Source organism: Lissotriton helveticus, chromosome 12 (genome assembly GCF_964261635.1).
Source record: "Lissotriton helveticus chromosome 12, aLisHel1.1, whole genome shotgun sequence".
Lineage (NCBI taxonomy): Eukaryota > Metazoa > Chordata > Amphibia > Caudata > Salamandridae > Lissotriton > Lissotriton helveticus.
Window position 1 is genome coordinate 200,710,876 of NC_136073.1, and position 18,413 is coordinate 200,729,288.

The following is an 18,413-nucleotide window of genomic DNA, read 5'->3' on the forward strand; positions in this document are numbered from 1 at the left end:
AGGCTGCGTGGGGGTCTGCAGGTCCAATTGGGCACTGAGGTTCTTTTGAAGAGCCAGATCTTCAGATCATTCCTGAATAGGGTTAGCGACTGGGATAGCCTGAGGTGGAGAGGCAGGGTGTTCCAGGTTTTGGCAGCATGGTAGGAGAGGGATCTTCCTGCAGTCCTGGTCTTGCGGACGCCGGACACACACTCGACCCCGTCTTCTCCTCCAGCAAGGACATCGCCTTCAGCCACGCCACCGGACTCCACTGGACGGACCACAGCTGCGTCCACTTCAGCTTCAAAAGGACCACGATCCACCACCAACAGCAACAGGTTGCACGCAGAAGCTGGAACAAGATCACAGCCGACCAGCTCGCAACCTCCCTGAGCAAGAACCCACCCACCAGCGCTACGAACCCCAGCCAAGCGGCCACCAACCTCACGAAGTGGATCAGCGACTACGCAGACGACCTCGCCCCCCTGAGGGCCCCGCCTAGCAGACCCGGCAGCAAGAAAGCCCCATGGTTCACCGACGAACTCAAGAACTCGAAGAAGAACTGCAGAGCCCTTGAGAAAGCCTGGCGCAGAGACCCAACACCGGACAACATGACTGTCCTCAAGCTCGCCACCCGAAAACACCACCAACTGATCCACACCACCAAGAAAACTGCATTCAAGGAACGACTGGACGACAACGCACACAACAGCAAGGAACTCTTCAACATTGTTAAAGAGCTCTCCAACCCCAACGCCGGAAGCAACAACATCACCCCTTCGCAAGACCTCTGCAACTCCCTCGCCTCCTACTTCCACAACAAGATCGCGGACATACACAACAGCTTCAGCACTCAACCGACGCACGTCACGACCGAACCACCGCCCCCCACCACCACCCTCCGCGCCTGGACCCCGATCAGCACCGAAGACACCGTCCGCACGATGAACTCCATCCACTCCGGATCTCCAACCGACCCTTGCCCTCACCACATCTTCAACACGGCCGACGCTGTCATCGCACCCCACCTGCGGGACATCATCAACACCTCCTTCAACACCGCTACCTTCCCGGAGAACTGGAAGCACGCCGAACTCAGCGCCCTACTAAAGAAGCCGTCAGCCGACCCCACCGACCTCAAGAACTACCGACCCATCTCTCTGCTCCCGTTCCCCGCTAAAGTCATCGAGAAGACCGTCAACATGCAGCTGGCCGCCTTCCTCGAGACGAACGGATCCCTCGACCTCTCGCAGTCTGGCTTCCGGGCCAACCACAGCACCGAGACCGCCCTGATCGCAGCCACCGATGACATCCGAGCTCTGCTCGACAACGGAGAAACAGCGGCCCTCATCCTCCTAGACCTCTCCGCGGCCTTCGATACTGTCTGCCACCGTACCCTAGTACAGCGCCTCAGCAACGTTGGAATCCAGGAGAAGGCACTGGAGTGGACCATCTCCTTCCTTTCCGGAAGGACACAGAGAGTCCGCCTCCCCCCGTTCAGATCAGAAGCCACCGAAGTCATCTGCGTTGTTCCTCAAGGCTCCTCACTCAGCCCAACCCTCTTCAACGTCTATATGAGTCCCCTCGCAGCCATCGCACGCCAGCACAACCTCAACATCATCTCCTACGCCGACGACACCCAGCTGATCCTCTCCCTCACCAACGACCCCGCCACCGCTAGAGCCAACCTACATGAAGGGATGAAAGAGGTAGCCGAATGGATGAAGAACAGCCGCCTGAAACTGAACTCGGACAAGACGGAAATCCTTATCCTGGGATCCTCACCCTCTGCCTGGGACGACTCCTGGTGGCCCCCCGCACTAGGCGGCGCACCCAAACCAACAGACCACGCACGCAACCTGGGCTTCATCCTGGACTCCTCCCTATCCATGACCAGACAAGTCAACGCTGTCGCCTCGTCGTGCTTCAACATCCTACGCATGCTACGCAAGATCTTCCGGTGGATCCCCACCGAGACCAGGAAGACGGTCACCCAGGCCCTCGTCACCAGCCGACTGGACTACGGCAACTCCCTCTACGCCGGAACCACCGCCAAACTCCAGAAGAGACTCCAGCGGATCCAGAACGCCTCAGCACGACTCATCCTGGACATCCCCCGTCGCAACCACATCTCCAGACATCTGAGAGACCTGCACTGGCTCCCAGTCAACAAGAGAATCACCTTCCGTCTCCTCACCCACGCACACAAAGCCCTGCACAACCAAGGCCCAGGATACCTCAACAGCCGCCTCAACTTCTACGCTCCCAAACGCCAGCTTCGATCGACCGGCCACGCCCTCGCCGCCGTCCCCCGCATCCGAAGAGCCACCACAGGGGGAAGGTCCTTCTCCTACCTCGCCGCCAAGACCTGGAACTCCCTCCCGACCCACCTCCGCCTGACCCAGGACCACCTCACCTTCAGGAAGCAGCTCAAGACCTGGCTGTTCGAGCAGTAGCGGACCCCCCCTCCCCAAGCGCCTTGAGACCCTCCGGGTGACCTTCTGCGCTAACTCTGACACTGCGGGGACACTCTGTTTGTTTGCCTTCCCTCGCTTTCTACCTCTGACCTTCTCTCCTCGCCGCTCCCGCTGCGCGGAAGCTGCTTCGTGGGAGGACCATTCCACCAACGCTGCCAGCTGCTTGCTCAACCGAGCCCGAGGATCATCAGTGGTGTAGAGAGGCTGCGGGGGAGTAGCGCGGCAGGGACTCACTTTCCCAGGAGTCCCTGCCTGACCAAGCAACATCCGGTCAGCGCCACCTGCGTGCCCCGCCCACACCGGCAATCAGCTGAAAAGGACGCTGTGGACCCAATCCCTTGTGACCTTCTGCGCTAACTCTGACACTGCGGGGACACTCTGTTTGTTTGCCTTCCCTCGCTTTCTACCTCTGACCTTCTCTCCTCGCCGCTCCCGCTGCGCGGAAGCTGCTTCGTGGGAGGACCATTCCACCAACGCTGCCAGCTGCTTGCTCAACCGAGCCCGAGGATCATCAGTGGTGTAGAGAGGCTGCGGGGGAGTAGCGCGGCAGGGACTCACTTTCCCAGGAGTCCCTGCCTGACCAAACAACATCCGGTCAGCGCCCCCTGCGTGCCCCGCCCATGTGGTTCTGAAATTCTGGACCCTACTGTTGTCCCGGTATCGAGGCCTGATATCCGTGTCCCGAAACATCAACGTACCCTGACGAATTTGGTGTCGACGAACCGATAATGATTAGGATATCATTCCTATGTGTTTGCGTCATGATCGAGGCATGCTAACACCCCTGAATCGTAGTTTCCGTCCCAACCCCCAGACTCCATTTTGTAAACGGTATCCATCTTGTGTCTTGCCCTCATGATAAGTCAATTAAAGGTCGAGCTTGATCTAAAAGGACACGTCCACCTTCCCTGACTTCCCCCTGACCTGTCCCAACTGACTCCCTTGCCTCCAGCCAAACCTGTTTAGGCAGCTCCTCGCCCAGTGGCCAAACCCGATAGCATCAATGTACAACATACCATAAACCATTCACCGCGCACAGATCATGTTTTCTACACACATACACACCTGTCCACGCTCCCTGTTTATGGCCAGTTTTATGACTAGGAGGTGCCTTCCTTTATTGGGGTTTCACCGATATCTGATGGGAGTTCCGGGCTTGGCTGAGTAATCTATCATGAATTGGACATCTAAAATACGGGCTTGCCTACATGACTTCGCTCTTTTGTATTATTGTAGAAATATGTGTATAGCCATATCATAAACTCAAGAATTCTTGCCTGCAGCTATTATTTTTGTATATAAGGAGAAGGCTGGTTCTGTAAAAACGAACAGTCTCCTGAGAACACATGACCCGTGTTTGTCGTGCTTCTAGGACACCTGTTACTTGGTAGCTATCAATAAAACTTGATCTCTGACTCGACTAGAAGACTCCGTGTTTCTGTGGTCCGGAACAGGGAGAACTCAGAGGTCTTCGGGTGTTATCCCCTGGCACCAAACGGGTTCCTAAAAACCCGTTACCTCAGTTGGCGCCCAACGTGGGGCGGTATCAAGCGGCGACGGTCCAAGCCAGATGTTCGTGAGGAGCTTCGTGTGAAAATTCCGGAGGACGGCCAGCCACTTCAGCGACCCCTGTATGTCGACGTGGTTCCGAAGGTCTTTGCTGCGAGGTTCCCCGCGTCCCGACGGCTACGAAGGACTGCTGCCCTGACTATCGCCTTGTTTTGGACCCAGTGATCCTTGGTAGAGCGAAACGATAGACGAGTCTTCTAGCGACGTCACCGATCTTCAAATACTTCCGTTAAGTATAAGTGGAGCGTCTCCCAGTCCTTAGTTTGTCCTTAGTTTTTGGTATCCTTGAGATACTCCTTGATTTGGTACTTGCAAGCCCCAAAGCCGAAGGACTTGTGTATTCACGAGAAATATCGTAACAGATAATCCTTTGAAGTTTGAAGCTAGACTAGTGAGCAAAGATGCCTGGTTTTAGCAGACTTGGAAACTTGTTTTGTCTTGGTTATAGTAAGGACTCCCGATTAGAGGATTCCTGTCCGGTTCCTCCGATTGGAACTCCAACATACGAGCTCTACGTAAAGCACGGCGTAGGTCCTATCACATATAATGAAGTGTGGATAAAATACACCCGCAAGGATGATGTTTTAAAATGGCCCCAATATGGTAGTTTCGACTCAGAAATATTAGATAACCTAGAGGTCAAATTATTTAAGAGAAAAGCCCGGCCAGCGATGTTTGACTCTTTTCGCTTATGGCGCAAAGAAGCCAAACAGAAAGAAATAAAGTTAGCAAAAAGGAATAAAAGAGGTATGTCAATGGTGCAAGCTGCCGTCGCATACAGGGATAACGAGGAAGAGCAAGAAAACGAACAAATACTTAGGAGCAAGAAACTAGCAGTAGATAAATGCTACCCGATGTTACCAAATAAGGGACAAGGTCAAGAGGAAAGATCCGAGAAAGATCCATTAATGTCCCACTTATTAAGCTCACCTCCACCGTATGCGTTAGACGCTACTACAACGCCAAAGCGTTTTTCTATACCACGCCCCGGCGCACGAAACACAGCTCTTGCACACACGCCAGCTACTCTTCAGCTGGTTCCTACTTCTCCGGCGCAGCCTTCTCAAAGGCCGCCATCTTTGCTACATACTCCATCTACTTCTACCACTTTGCCTACAGCTCCAACTGTTCCCTATGATACTACGTCTGTCACTGTTTCAACTTCCTCTACTATTGCCTCTACTTCTTCTTTGCCTCAGCCTGTTTTTTCCGATGCACTTGCTCCTCCGCAAGCTTCTCCTTCTATTAGACAAAGAGTGACAGGTACCTTCACTGGTCTACTTTCACCTTTCTTCGGGTCACCTAGAACGACCCCTAAAACAGAACATAGACAGTTGCGTAGTCAACTGCCTGATTACGAGGAAAGACGAGTGCTGAATTAATTAGCACGCCAATGGATTACGGACACTGTTAGATATGATGTTCAGTCTGTTATGGAAGTTTTCCGTCAATGGAATGCACCCACTCAGAGATACGTATTCGAAGAAATGTGTGTATATCTAGGCGAAGATGTAAAGACAAATGATCCCAAATATACAATGAACGAACTATGGCGTACACGCTTTAAGTTCTATGAAGGTATGATTATAGGTGCAGATGTTGAGAAAGCGATAGAATTATTGCTCTCTTATAGTAGTAAAGGAAACGTCTCTAGATCATGTCATGAAGACGATGCACCAGACGGGAAAAGAGCGAGACAGTACCCCATGAGAGAGGTTCCTCCGGTTTGGAGGGAAGGTGATGTGAATGCGAATCCACCGATTCTGCCTCATTTCCAGTGTGTATGGGTACATGTCCCCTGGAAAAGATCCGATGTCTTAGCACTAAAGCAGACATTGCCTGATCCTCGTAAAAACCCGACTGGGTATTATAAGGAGTTATCGCAAACTGCAAGCTCATGTATAATAAATTTAGCGGACATAGACATGTTGTTCGGGAACGTTGTTCCACATCCTCTATGGAGCAAAATACGTCATACGAACCATGACCAAGAACTAGGTGACTCATGGGCGAACATTGCCGCTATCGATGCTAGACAAATTGGTGGTTCTAAACCTGAGCCGTTAGTAGCTGAACTTCCCGGTAGAATTATCGCGTTCATGAAAACGATAATGCCCGAGGTACGCGTAAACTGGGACAAGCTATCTGCGTGCAAGCAGAAGAAAGATGAGAATGTGTCTGACTTCTTCACAAGATTTGAGGAGACTTTCACCGATCATAGTGGTCAGGATATGGCTACCGAGGGTGGTCAAAGATTGTTTGTAGACAAGTTCGTACATAATTTAATCCCTGAACTGTGTAATAAACTAAAAGATTCAGAGAGTGCTTTGGCTGTCTCTACGTCAGCTCAAATTTTAGCTACAGCCCAGTACTATGAAAATAGGCGCAAAGACGAGCTAGATAAAGTCGACAAAAAGACGAAAGATTTAAAAACTAAAGTTCTTCTCCAGCAAGCTTATCCGCCTCGTACGGCTAGTCAGCCCAATTATCAACCACAACAGCAGTATTCGAGGAACGCGCAAGGAAACGAGTTTTCCCACCAGCGTATTGCTTATGGCCCGAATCAATGTGCGTATTGCAAGGAAGAGGGTCACTTTAAAAGTAATTGTCCGGCTCTTGCGCGACGTCTGGGCGGTGCTTCAGGTGTAAGGGGAAGAGGTGTTCAACATGCCCCTAGAGGTAGGGGCCGTGGTAATTTCACGCAGAATACAACTTCTTTTCCGCCTCAGAATTCGATGAACAGCTTTGACCAACAGAATAATGCATCATCTAGGTCAGCTCAGTACTATGCTGACGACTATTACACCGAACACGAAAATGAGGGTAATGATTGCTAGGACAGCCATGGACAAAGAGAGGGAGTTGTTTCAGTTCCAGTAGATCAGAATGGACCTTATGTTGAGGTGATCGCCTCAGGAGTGTCAGAGCCATTTCTGCTGGATACTGGTGCTACAAAAAGTTCTATCATGCACTCAAAACTTCCTGGCGCACCTTTTTCCGGCGAAATGAATGTTTCAGTAGGTTTCTCTGGCGCCCCTGTTAGAAACCCGATCTCCAGACCTGTATCTCTTTCTATTGGCCCATGCGAATTAGAGGCACCCCTCATTCTTACCACAGGTTGCGGTGAAAATTTGTTAGGTTTGGATTTGCTAAAAAGGTTATATGCGACTTTGTACTGTTCACCATTGGGAGTACAGCTTACTTTAGGTAAGAAAATAGTTTCTCCAATGTATGTGTCAAAAGAAAATATTGCAACTGAATTGTCGTGTCTTCCTGATGTACTCTGGGCAAACGGTTCTAATGATGTAGGTCGTTTGGAGATAGCATCGTATGTCATAACGTTGAAAGCCAACGTTAGCTTGCCACGTATTCCCCAAAACAAAATATCTAGCGAATGTGAAAAGGCGTTATTGACGATTGTTTATGACCTAATTGATAAAGACGTCATCGAAGAAACAACAGGAAATGTTTGTAACAGTCCAGTCTTACCGGTTTTAAAACGTACCGATCCTTCACAGCCCCCTGTGTATAGGTTCGTGATCGACCTCAGAGAAGTGAACAAGATAGTTATCCCACAGTTTCCAGTTGTCCCCGATATTACTGCTTTATTGACGATGGTTCCAGCTTCAGCAAATAGGTTCTCGGTGATCGACCTGAAGAACGCTTTCTTCAGCATCCCGATTGCTGAGGAGAGTAGAGATATTTTCGGATTTAATTTAGGAGGACAAAGCTTCCGCTTCAAGTGCGCTCCTCAAGGCTATTGCGAAAGTCCTTCAATATTCAGTCAGGCCCTGAAAACACAACTAGACACGATTGTTCTACCGAATGGTTCAACTCTGATTCAGTACGTAGACGATCTGCTGATCGCTGCAGACACTGAAGAGATTTGCAAGAAAGCTACGTTATCATTATTGCATCACTTATGTGATATGAAGCACAAAGTCTCTCTTTCCAAACTACAATTTTGCCGACAAGAAGTAACCTACTTAGGTCACATCTTGTCGAAGGAGGGAAGGAGACTGACACCAGAAAGAATACAGGCAATCGCAGAACTGAGTGCCCCAAGGACACAGGGAGAGGTTCGAGCCTTCTTGGGCATTACATCGTACTGTAGACAATGGATACCGAATTTCTCACTACTAGCTAAACCCTTGCTGGCACTACTCTGCAAAGACACGCCAAATCCTATGCCTTGGTCTGAAGATTGCCAGACGAGTTTCCACGAGTTGCGTGATGCATTGTGTTCGGCTCCTGTGTTGGGAAACCCCAACTACAGCAAGCCTTTTACATTATATGTCCATGAGAAGGAAGGTTGTGCCTTATCAGTTTTAACACAACATTTTGGGGACAGACAGCGCCCATGCGCGTATTTTTCGGCAACTCTAGACCCTGTGGCTAAAGCCCTACCAAGTTGTCTGAGGGCTACCGCCGCAGCAGCTGTCTGCATCCGACAATCCGCTGGATTAGTCATGAATAATACTCTGATCGTTATGGTTCCACATGCAGTAGACATTTTACTAAACAGGACGAAGACACAACACCTTACCAGCGCTCGACTATCCAGTTACGAACTTACTCTGCTAGCAAGTCACATCCACATAAAGAGGTGTGATACACTGAACCCCGCAACGTTATTACCCATTCCGACAGGAACAGACGAGATTGATAAACATGACTGCTGTTTTAGGACAGAAGAAGAGACAAAAGGGAGAGTAGACTTACAGGACACTCCCCTTCCTGAATGCAACGATACTTTATGGGTTGATGGTTCATGTTTCAAGCTGCCGAATGGTGATACGACTGCCGCATATGCCGTAACGACATTACACACCATTATAGAGACCGCGCGCATTTCCCATAATTCTGCACAAGCTGCAGAGCTAATTGCGCTTACCATAGCATGTGTGCTAGCGAAAGGAAAGCGAGTGAATGTGTACACTGACAGCCAATACGCCTTTGGTGTGGCTCACAGTTTTGGGAGATTGTGGCGTGAACGTGGATTTCTTACGTCACATGGTGCAAAGATACAACATGGTCAGCTAGTTAATGAGCTCCTCTAGTCACTGACCTTGCCACTACAAGTTGCCATTATAAAATGCAGTGCACACAAAAAGATTCAGGATGATGTTGGCCGCGGGAATGCATTTGCAGACGAGGTTGCAAAAGAGACTGCAAGGAACACAATGAGTCGGATGTATGTTGTAGGTCCCACTAGATGGATTACTGATGTGGGAATGTGTGAGGACACCATTGAAAGCGTGAAATCTATACAAGTCGAGGCAACTGAGAAAGAGGTGAATGAATGGAGAGAAAGTAAGGGTAGGTTAGATGCGAATGGTTGTTGGGTCGAATTGTCAGAACACCAGCGATGGCTATTACCTAACGCATATGTACTCGCAGTAGTAACAATGGCTCACGGATTTGCACACATCAGTTCGAGAGGAATCTGTAAAGTATTGGCCCCAGTATGGCAAAATAGCAATATCCCGAAATATGCAGAGAATGTGGTCAGAAACTGTATAGTGTGTTTGAAGTACAATCCCGGTAGGGGAACCCCAACTCCAGCTGGTCATTTTGCGCCTCCAACGTATCCGTTCGAGGTTTTGCAGCTCGATTTCATTCACATGGAGAGATGCAACAATCTGAAGTATGTGCTCGTTGTTGTTTGCGCTTTCTCCAGGTGGGTGGAAGCGTACCCCCTTAAGGACAATACAGCCTTGTCAACTGCCAAAGCCCTTGTCAAAGAGTTCTTCCCGAGATTTGGCATGCCTAGAATCGTCTGGAGTGATAATGGAAGTGAATTCGTAGGACGCATGATGAAGAGAGTGTGTGAGTGTTTAGGCATCCAACAAAAATTCCACTCTGCGAATCACCCCCAATCAGCTGGATTAGTAGAGTGCTACAATGGCACTTTGAAGCTCAAATTAGCCAAAATCCAAGCCTGCACAGGTCTTAAATGGCCTGACGCCTTGCCCCTAGCACTCTTGTCAACCAGAATGACAGTCAATTCCAGATTAGGACTTAGCCCCCATGAGATAGTGTTTGGCCGCCCAGCCAACGTCGGGGGCGTGCCAAGGCCAAACAAACTTAGTGAAATAGAGCACCCCGTACTGCTTGACTATTTGTGCGAATTGACAACTAAATTGCGTGTTTTACACCAACAGGTTCACAGTTCCTCTCCGCCAGCCTCTGACGATCCAGGTCACTCCATCGCACCCGGCACGTGGGTTTTGGTGCGGAATTTTCAGCGCACAAACAACGGACAGCCGAGGTGGACCGGACCTTACCTGGTACTTCTTTCCACGAGATCAGCGGTTCGGGTGGAAGGCAAAAAGAACTGGGTGCACGGGACCCATTGTAAACGGGTCCCTCTGCCCCTTCCATACGACCGGTGGGTCAACGAAGGAATTGCCGACTCCGAGACAGAATCCATACCTCGTTTCATCCCTTTCAGCGATGCACGTCTAAAAGAAACTGGTGCCGAAAAGGAGAGTGATCATATTTTACAAGGATTTGTGCCACAGTCTATGCAGTTGGACACTACCGAACCTGAGACATTGTTTGAAGACCACACCGTGCCAGGAAAACGACTGTACAATTTAAGGTCTAAACGAAGAGACTAAATAAAAACGAACGAATGTGATTTTCCCTTCCCCCAAGAACTATTTTTGATTTTTCAGCTCTCTCACTCTCAGGAAACTTGCTCATTTTTGATTTTCGAACCGCCATCCGGTTCTGCTGCTAGGGTCGCGGTTGAAGGCTGGGGAGTGCAACTGGGGACGTTTAGGTCAACGGTTCTGGTTGGTCCAAGGGAGTTACCCCGGACTGAACAGAGCGCACCCCCTGGCAGAACCAACCTACCACCGCGGGCAGCAACTAGAGGATGGAGTTTCCTAGGGTAAAGAGACCTACCACACTCACGAACGTTGAAAGACAACTATGCACTGTACTGGCCAAAAGAAAGTTTTTGATAACATGTATTTTAATGTTGTGTAGCATAACGATGTTTTTGACTGGCTATACTCTATTCGTATTCCAAGTTACCTTTTCAAATGACACCCGGCCACAGCCTCCTCCTACTATCTCTCCACACTACTTTCACCCTCTACCTGAACACGAATCTGCCAGAAGACTCGAATTTGTAAATAACTCATTCATTCAACTCCTACACCAACACCAGTCCATCATGAACACATCAAACTGTTGGATATGTGGACTCATGCCACACACGACTGATAAGGGTATCCCATACTTCATCCTGCCATTCAGCTATTATGGTTTTCAGTGGGCTTTCCAGACCATGTTCCTATTCGCCTTAGAACCATACCCGACACGTTCTACTGAAAGTGACTCCAGTAACAAGGCACTAATAGCAGGGATAAGAAATATGAGTAGAGAGTTCGACACCTATCTTACGATTCCCAAAGATGAACTCACTCCGTACACTCGTTGGAACGTAACTAAATATGGGGTTTACCTGAGTAAGAGCCAGACAGCAAAGAAATCCCGCCCAGTTTGGATAGTACCCAACCGAGGTCACTTATGTTTACAAGGTATCGGCAGGGATCCCAAAGCACAATTAGGAAAGAGTATATGCACGGAAACCTATGTGTTCGCTTCTCGAACTTCCCCTATACTATTAGCAGCCAAAGGCACGTATTTCGTCTGCCATGACCAAGCCCACACCTGGTTGCCCCCTGACTTCTCAGGTACATGCTTTATCGCATTTCTGCTGCCTCCCACCTACACGGCCAGAGCAGATTACCATCGGACAAGGACAGCTAGAGGTGTCGTGAGTAAAGACGACACCGCGGGTCAGGAATTCGCTGACTTCGCAAAGGGTTTTCTGCCATTTTGGGGGCTTATGGTGAACAGCAGGAATATTCGCCAGTTATCGAGGATAGTTGAATCCGCCGTGAGTACAACGGCCGGGGCTCTTGGCAACTTGACGACCGAACTTCAGTCGGATCGACTTATGACCCTTCAGAACCGAGTTGCCCTAGATATCATACTCGCCGATCGTGGTGGTGTGTGTAGAGTGATCCAATCCAGTTGTTGCATTTTCATCCCTGATAACGCACCAACAGTGTACCAGGCCATCTCTAAGTTACACGAGATATCTGGTTCCCTTCACGTAGAAAAAGGGGACTGGTCCTTGCTAGGGTGGTTCTGGGGACTGATCGCCACCTGGGGATGGAAAACACTGATCTTCATTGGGATGATCTTAGCACTTCTGTTTATGTTCTGCCTATGTGTACAGTGCGCTCCGGCACTATGTGGCCTCTGTGCTACCTCATGTGTACGGAAGCCTGTGTCAAGGGACGAACTGAGCAACAGAATGATGCTACAGCAGCATCTCCACGAATTCCTTCATACAGATTTAGACTCGGATTAACATGAATCATTGCCTTATATGAGGGCAAAAGGAGGGTCTGTGGTTCTGAAATTCTGGACCCTACTGTTGTCCCGGTATCGAGGCCCGATATCCGTGTCCCGAAACATCAACGTACCCTGACGAATTTGGTGTCGACGAACCGATAATGATTAGGATATCATTCCTATGTGTTTGCGTCATGATCGAGGCATGCTAACACCCCTGAATCGTAGTTTCCGTCCCAACCCCCAGACTCCATTTTGTAAACGGTATCCATCTTGTGTCTTGCCCTCATGATAAGTCAATTAAAGGTCGAGCTTGATCTAAAAGGACACGTCCACCTTCCCTGACTTCCCCCTGACCTGTCCCAACTGACTCCCTTGCCTCCAGCCAAACCTGTTTAGGCAGCTCCTCGCCCAGTGGCCAAACCCGATAGCATCAATGTACAACATACCACAGATCATGTTTTCTACACACATACACACCTGTCCACGCTCCCTGTTTATGGCCAGTTTTATGACTAGGAGGTGCCTTCCTTTATTGGGGTTTCACCGATATCTGATGGGAGTTCCGGGCTTGGCTGAGTAATCTATCACGAATTGGACATCTAAAATACGGGCTTGCCTACATGACTTCGCTCTTTTGTATTATTGTAGAAATATGTGTATAGCCATATCATAAACTCAAGAATTCTTGCCTGCAGCTATTATTTTTGTATATAAGGAGAAGGCTGGTTCTGTAAAAACGAACAGTCTCCTGAGAACACATGACCCGTGTTTGTCGTGCTTCTAGGACACCTGTTACTTGGTAGCTATCAATAAAACTTGATCTCTGACTCGACTAGAAGACTCCGTGTTTCTGTGGTCCGGAACAGGGAGAACTCAGAGGTCTTCGGGTGTTATCCCCTGGCACCAAACGGGTTCCTAAAAACCCGTTACCTCACCCACACCGGCAATCAGCTGAAAAGGACGCTGTGGACCCAATCCCTTGTGACCTTCTGCGCTAACTCTGACACTGCGGGGTCACTCTGTTTGTTTGCCTTCCCTCGCTTTCTACCTCTGACCTTCTCTCCTCGCCGCTCCCGCTGCGCGGAAGCTGCTTCGTGGGAGGACCATTCCACCAACGCTGCCAGCTGCTTGCTCAACCGAGCCCGAGGATCATCAGTGGTGTAGAGAGGCTGCGGGGGAGTAGCGCGGCAGGGACTCACTTTCCCAGGAGTCCCTGCCTGACCATGCAACATCCGGTCAGCGCCCCCTGCGTGCCCCGCCCACACTCGCCCTACCATCTATATCACCAGGAGTGAAAACGCCTTGCGGGACGCGGGGCGGGACGCCCGGGGCTAAGCCCGGGCAAAGGGCGGGCCGTCTGTGGCCGTCCGTGGACTACCGAGGACTGGATGGACCCACCCTCTAACTTGTACTCCTCTACAACAAGTAGGATTTCCATGATATGTATTATAATGTTATTTTATAATCGATTCGCAGCATACATTGACTCTCGTTCTGCTTAGCTGTTAATAAACATCTTTTGCTACCTCCCGTAATAAGCACATAATCCCTAAAAACATGTCTACAAGGGGCAGCAGGAGCAAGACTGCCGCCGGGGCGGCTACACTGATAGGTCCACTAGATAGCTTTATCACACGTACCACTGATGCTATCGATCTTAGCATCTCTAATTATTACAACGAAGGGTATCCCGGGAGTTGGAGTTTGCGAAACGCTCTTCTTTGGGAAGCATTCAATCAGCCAGAACACCAGGCTATGTGGATACCCTGAGAGTGGAAGACACCAACGACATTGTAGACGTACCTCACATTTTATTGAATGAGGTAAATTTATCAGTATCGGACACAAGTACTAATTGTGGGCTGGACAGTGATTTAGAAAGATCTCCCCTCCTTAATGTGGCTTTGACTCCTGAACTAGTGGAGGTCACTCACGAGAATGCCTTGGGGGACACACAGGGGGGGGCAATTTCAAAAACAGCTGTATCGTCTATGCAACCTTTGCCACCGACTCGTAAGAAATGTAAACGCCCGAGAGGGAAAAAAGGTAAAGCCACGTTGGCTGACGTACATCAACAATACGAGTCTCGCAATATAAATATCAGTCACGCATCCAGAGATAAGCTTGATAACAATATCGACTGTGATCACCTGATCGAGCGAATCGGGGATCTTCTGAGCATATACTTATCACCAGTTGAAACCAGGCTCGCTTGACTAGAGAAGAGAATTGAAGAACTGGTATCTTTAAATAAAAATATTCCCCCCGCCCTTCCCCTTAACGTGGCTGGAGCACAAAAAGTAAAATCCAATGACAACAAAATAGTGTTGCCTCAACCAAAAGCTAGAACTGGTGGAGTTGCTGAGACAATACAAAAGAAAATAGCTAACAAACCAACTCCAGCAATCCACCCTGCACCAGCAATGAGCCTTCCCTCAATGACCAGCAGTACTCACCTTAGAAAACCTCAAAATGCCTCGAAACACGCGTCGCAAACCCCCACTCGAACCACAAACATGACGGCAACAACACTCCATTCTAAGATTCCCTCCGAATTTCCTTATAAAGCTAAGCAAATTCCTCCATGTCTCACCTTACCGCCAGAATGTGGAGCCTCTGTACTTGTGTTAGTTAATGTACCTATACTTAACCAAGAACAGTCAGAAACTGTTCAATCACTAAAAAACAAAATTCTTTACTGGCTCTCGTCAAATTGTAACTTTCTAACGGAATGTGCGGGGGAGATCACCCATGTACAGAGAGTGGGATGGATAGGCCCTTTACGAAAAAAAATTGAGGGCGACTGTGTAATACTTAACTTCAGAAACCCTCAATGGGCAGAGAAGACTCTTGCCAATGCCCCCCCCCCACCCTCTACATGGGAATTCAACACTACCTTGCTTCCCCTGGGCTACTTCTATAGGCACTTGCTCCCATCAACTTCAAGCATACCGCCCAACCCTAAGATTCCTTCCTATGATAGGCATTTTTTCCCAGAAATGAAGACTCCCTTTCCTCAACAAAATTCCAACTTTGCTTACCCCACAGGATTAGCACAATGGCACCAGAGTCAAACTCGCTTGCATCCACCGATCCGTCCCTATCTCTCTAATACTCTTCACCAGGATTATGGGGATAATCGATGGTTCCAAGCTGCTCAACTGCCAATTACTTCTTATAATATTCCTACTTACAATAGATATAATGCATTTTCCGGCTTAGACAACAATGATTGACTTATAACCCACATAACCAACCGGGAAGATGCACCTACCTTAGAAATAGAGGAGAACTCACAACCTGGGGGTATATCTATGTCAGTCCCATCGGGGCCCTCTGAAAAAGAGGACGTTTTGAATACACCATCTGCTCCTATTAGCTCTGACACATTGAGCCATGCAGATAACTTACTTACTGTCATAGACCCAAGTCACAGTAGGTCAAAACTACATTTTACATTTTGGAATATTGCTGGCTTAGCACATAAATATAGCAATCCCAACTTTTTGATCCAACTGGATTCAAGTGCTATTATCTGTCTCCAGGAGACTTGGGCCATCACGCCCATACACATAGTGGGCTTTAAAACATTTTGGTCCCCCGCAACGAAATCTCGCTCGGGCAGAAATAGTGGCGGTCTCGCCACTTATATTCTAAATACCATACAAATGGAGGATATCGTACCCCTAATAATAAAAGATAACTTCCAAATCATAATTTTAAAAAGGAGAAAACAAGAAGTATATATACTAGTTAATTTTTACAACAATCTGCCGCAAATTAACTTACTAACTACTCTTACAGAGATTGCAGCAGTATTACAAGAACAAACTATAAAATACGCAAAAAAATCTTGCATAATAATTTGGGGGGGAGATTTCAATCTCCATTTATGTAGGAACAGCAATAACAGTAAATGTGGTATCACCGATGAGGAGGAAAACGGTATAACTCATTTTACACACTCTATTGAAGGCGAGAAAATAAACGAAGTCATGGCCGAACTAGAGCTAGGTTTCTTAAATGAAAAAAAAAATCCTCCTGCTCCCTTTATGCCAACTTTCAATGGAAGAGGCCTAACAAGTTTGATAGACTATATACTAATTTCACCCCTGAATGGGATATATCGAACTGTTTGAAGTGGCAAAAAATCCACTGAGTGATCATTTTCCTATTATTGTATCCCTCGTGGAAAATAGATTTTATAAACCCACTAACGTTATGGCCGTTTTAGCCCAACAAGAACTTGCGGTTGGCTCACTGAATGGCTATACTTTAAAATGGGGGAAAATCGACAAGGATGCCACAACTAATAAAATAGTCAATCAATGTTGTGCCGAAATTACGAACTGTCTTGACCCTAATCTACAGCCAAAGGAGGTCATAAACAGTTTTAATGCCGTTTTAAAAAATATACATAAAGAGCTAACTAGGACTTGTAAGCAAAAGTCCGAAATAGATCAAAATAATAGTTGGTTCAATTCGGCATGTACAAAGGCACACATAAGATTAAAACAGGCCTTGAATAAGGAAAATAGGGACAGAGCCGAGGTTGGCAGATTAAGGAAAGAGTATGCTGTAGTGATTAGGTTAAGAAAACAAGAACTAAAAGCCGATTTATGGAACCGCCTCAGCAAAAGTACAGAGTTGAAGGATAGCGCAATGTTTTGGCACATAATAAGGTCACCGTTTTTAGCAAATAAAAATGAAACACCCTCCATCGACGTCGCTATAAGCGAAGATGAATGGGTGACTTATTTTTCGAAAGTTTTTAGTAAAGACATCTCGGTAGTTACTGAATGCCCTGTCCCTCTAACACAGGTCACATATCCAATAAATTTACAATTTTCCCATGAGGAGGTCCAACTGGCATTAAAAAACTCAAAAATTGGAAAAGCCCCTGGGCCTGATGGGGTGCCAGCTGATGTTTTTAAACACCTACCAGACCTCTGGTCCCCCATATTGGCCAATGTCTTAAATGCCACATTAAAGGTAGGGCTACTAGATTCCTGGAAGTCATCAATATTGGTCCCGATTTATAAGAAAGGGGATCGAAACTCCCCGTCCTGTTACAGGCCTATCTCCCTCCTGGACTCGCTTGGGAAGATGGCAGGGCGGATCCTTCTCAATCGACTCCAGGAGTGGGCAACCGACCAAGGAGTAATATCAGATATACAATATGGCTTTCGGGAAGGCCTAGGAACAGTGGACCAAGCACTTAATCTTTCCCTCCTAGCGGGTAAATACATGGAGGCTAAGGGGTCCACACTTTACATGGTCTACGTCGACCTATCAGCGGCGTTTGACTGTGTAACACACTCAGCATTATGGAATATAGTGCTGAAAATGGGTGTTGACCCAGCGATTGTTGATTTTCTCTGTGAAATGTATACAGGAACCACAGGTAGGGTAAGATTCGGGACTAAGGGGGAACTTACTGGAAGCTTCAGGGTGGAAAAGGGGGTCAGACAGGGTTGCGTGCTGGCCCCCTTTTTATTCACTGTCTACACTAATGGACTGGATGCAGTTATGCTTCATGGCAGTAAAGATTTACCTACAATAGCTCGTCGTCAGATACCCGCATTGCTATATGCCGATGATGTCGTTATTTTAGCAAGAACCCCAAACGAGCTCCAATGTGCATTAGACAGATACTGTGCGTTTATGGCCACTTTGAATCTGAAATTAAACGCTAAGAAAACTTACTCCATGAGGGCTGGCAAGGGGCTTGGGAAACATAGAAGGTTGTTTGTAAAAGGTGAACCACTAGATAGAACAACAACCTACCCATACTTGGGGGTAGTAATAGATGAGAAATTTAAGTGGAATCCAGCTGTCAATGCCAGGAAATTGACTTTCCTTAGGGAAACTGTTTCATTAAAAGCATTTTCACAAAGGTTGGGCCAACGTCCAATACAAGAAATGATAAAAATATATAACGCAAAATGCATATCTTCGGCAATATACGGGGCGGGAATTTGGGATTTTGTAAATGTGGATGCTATA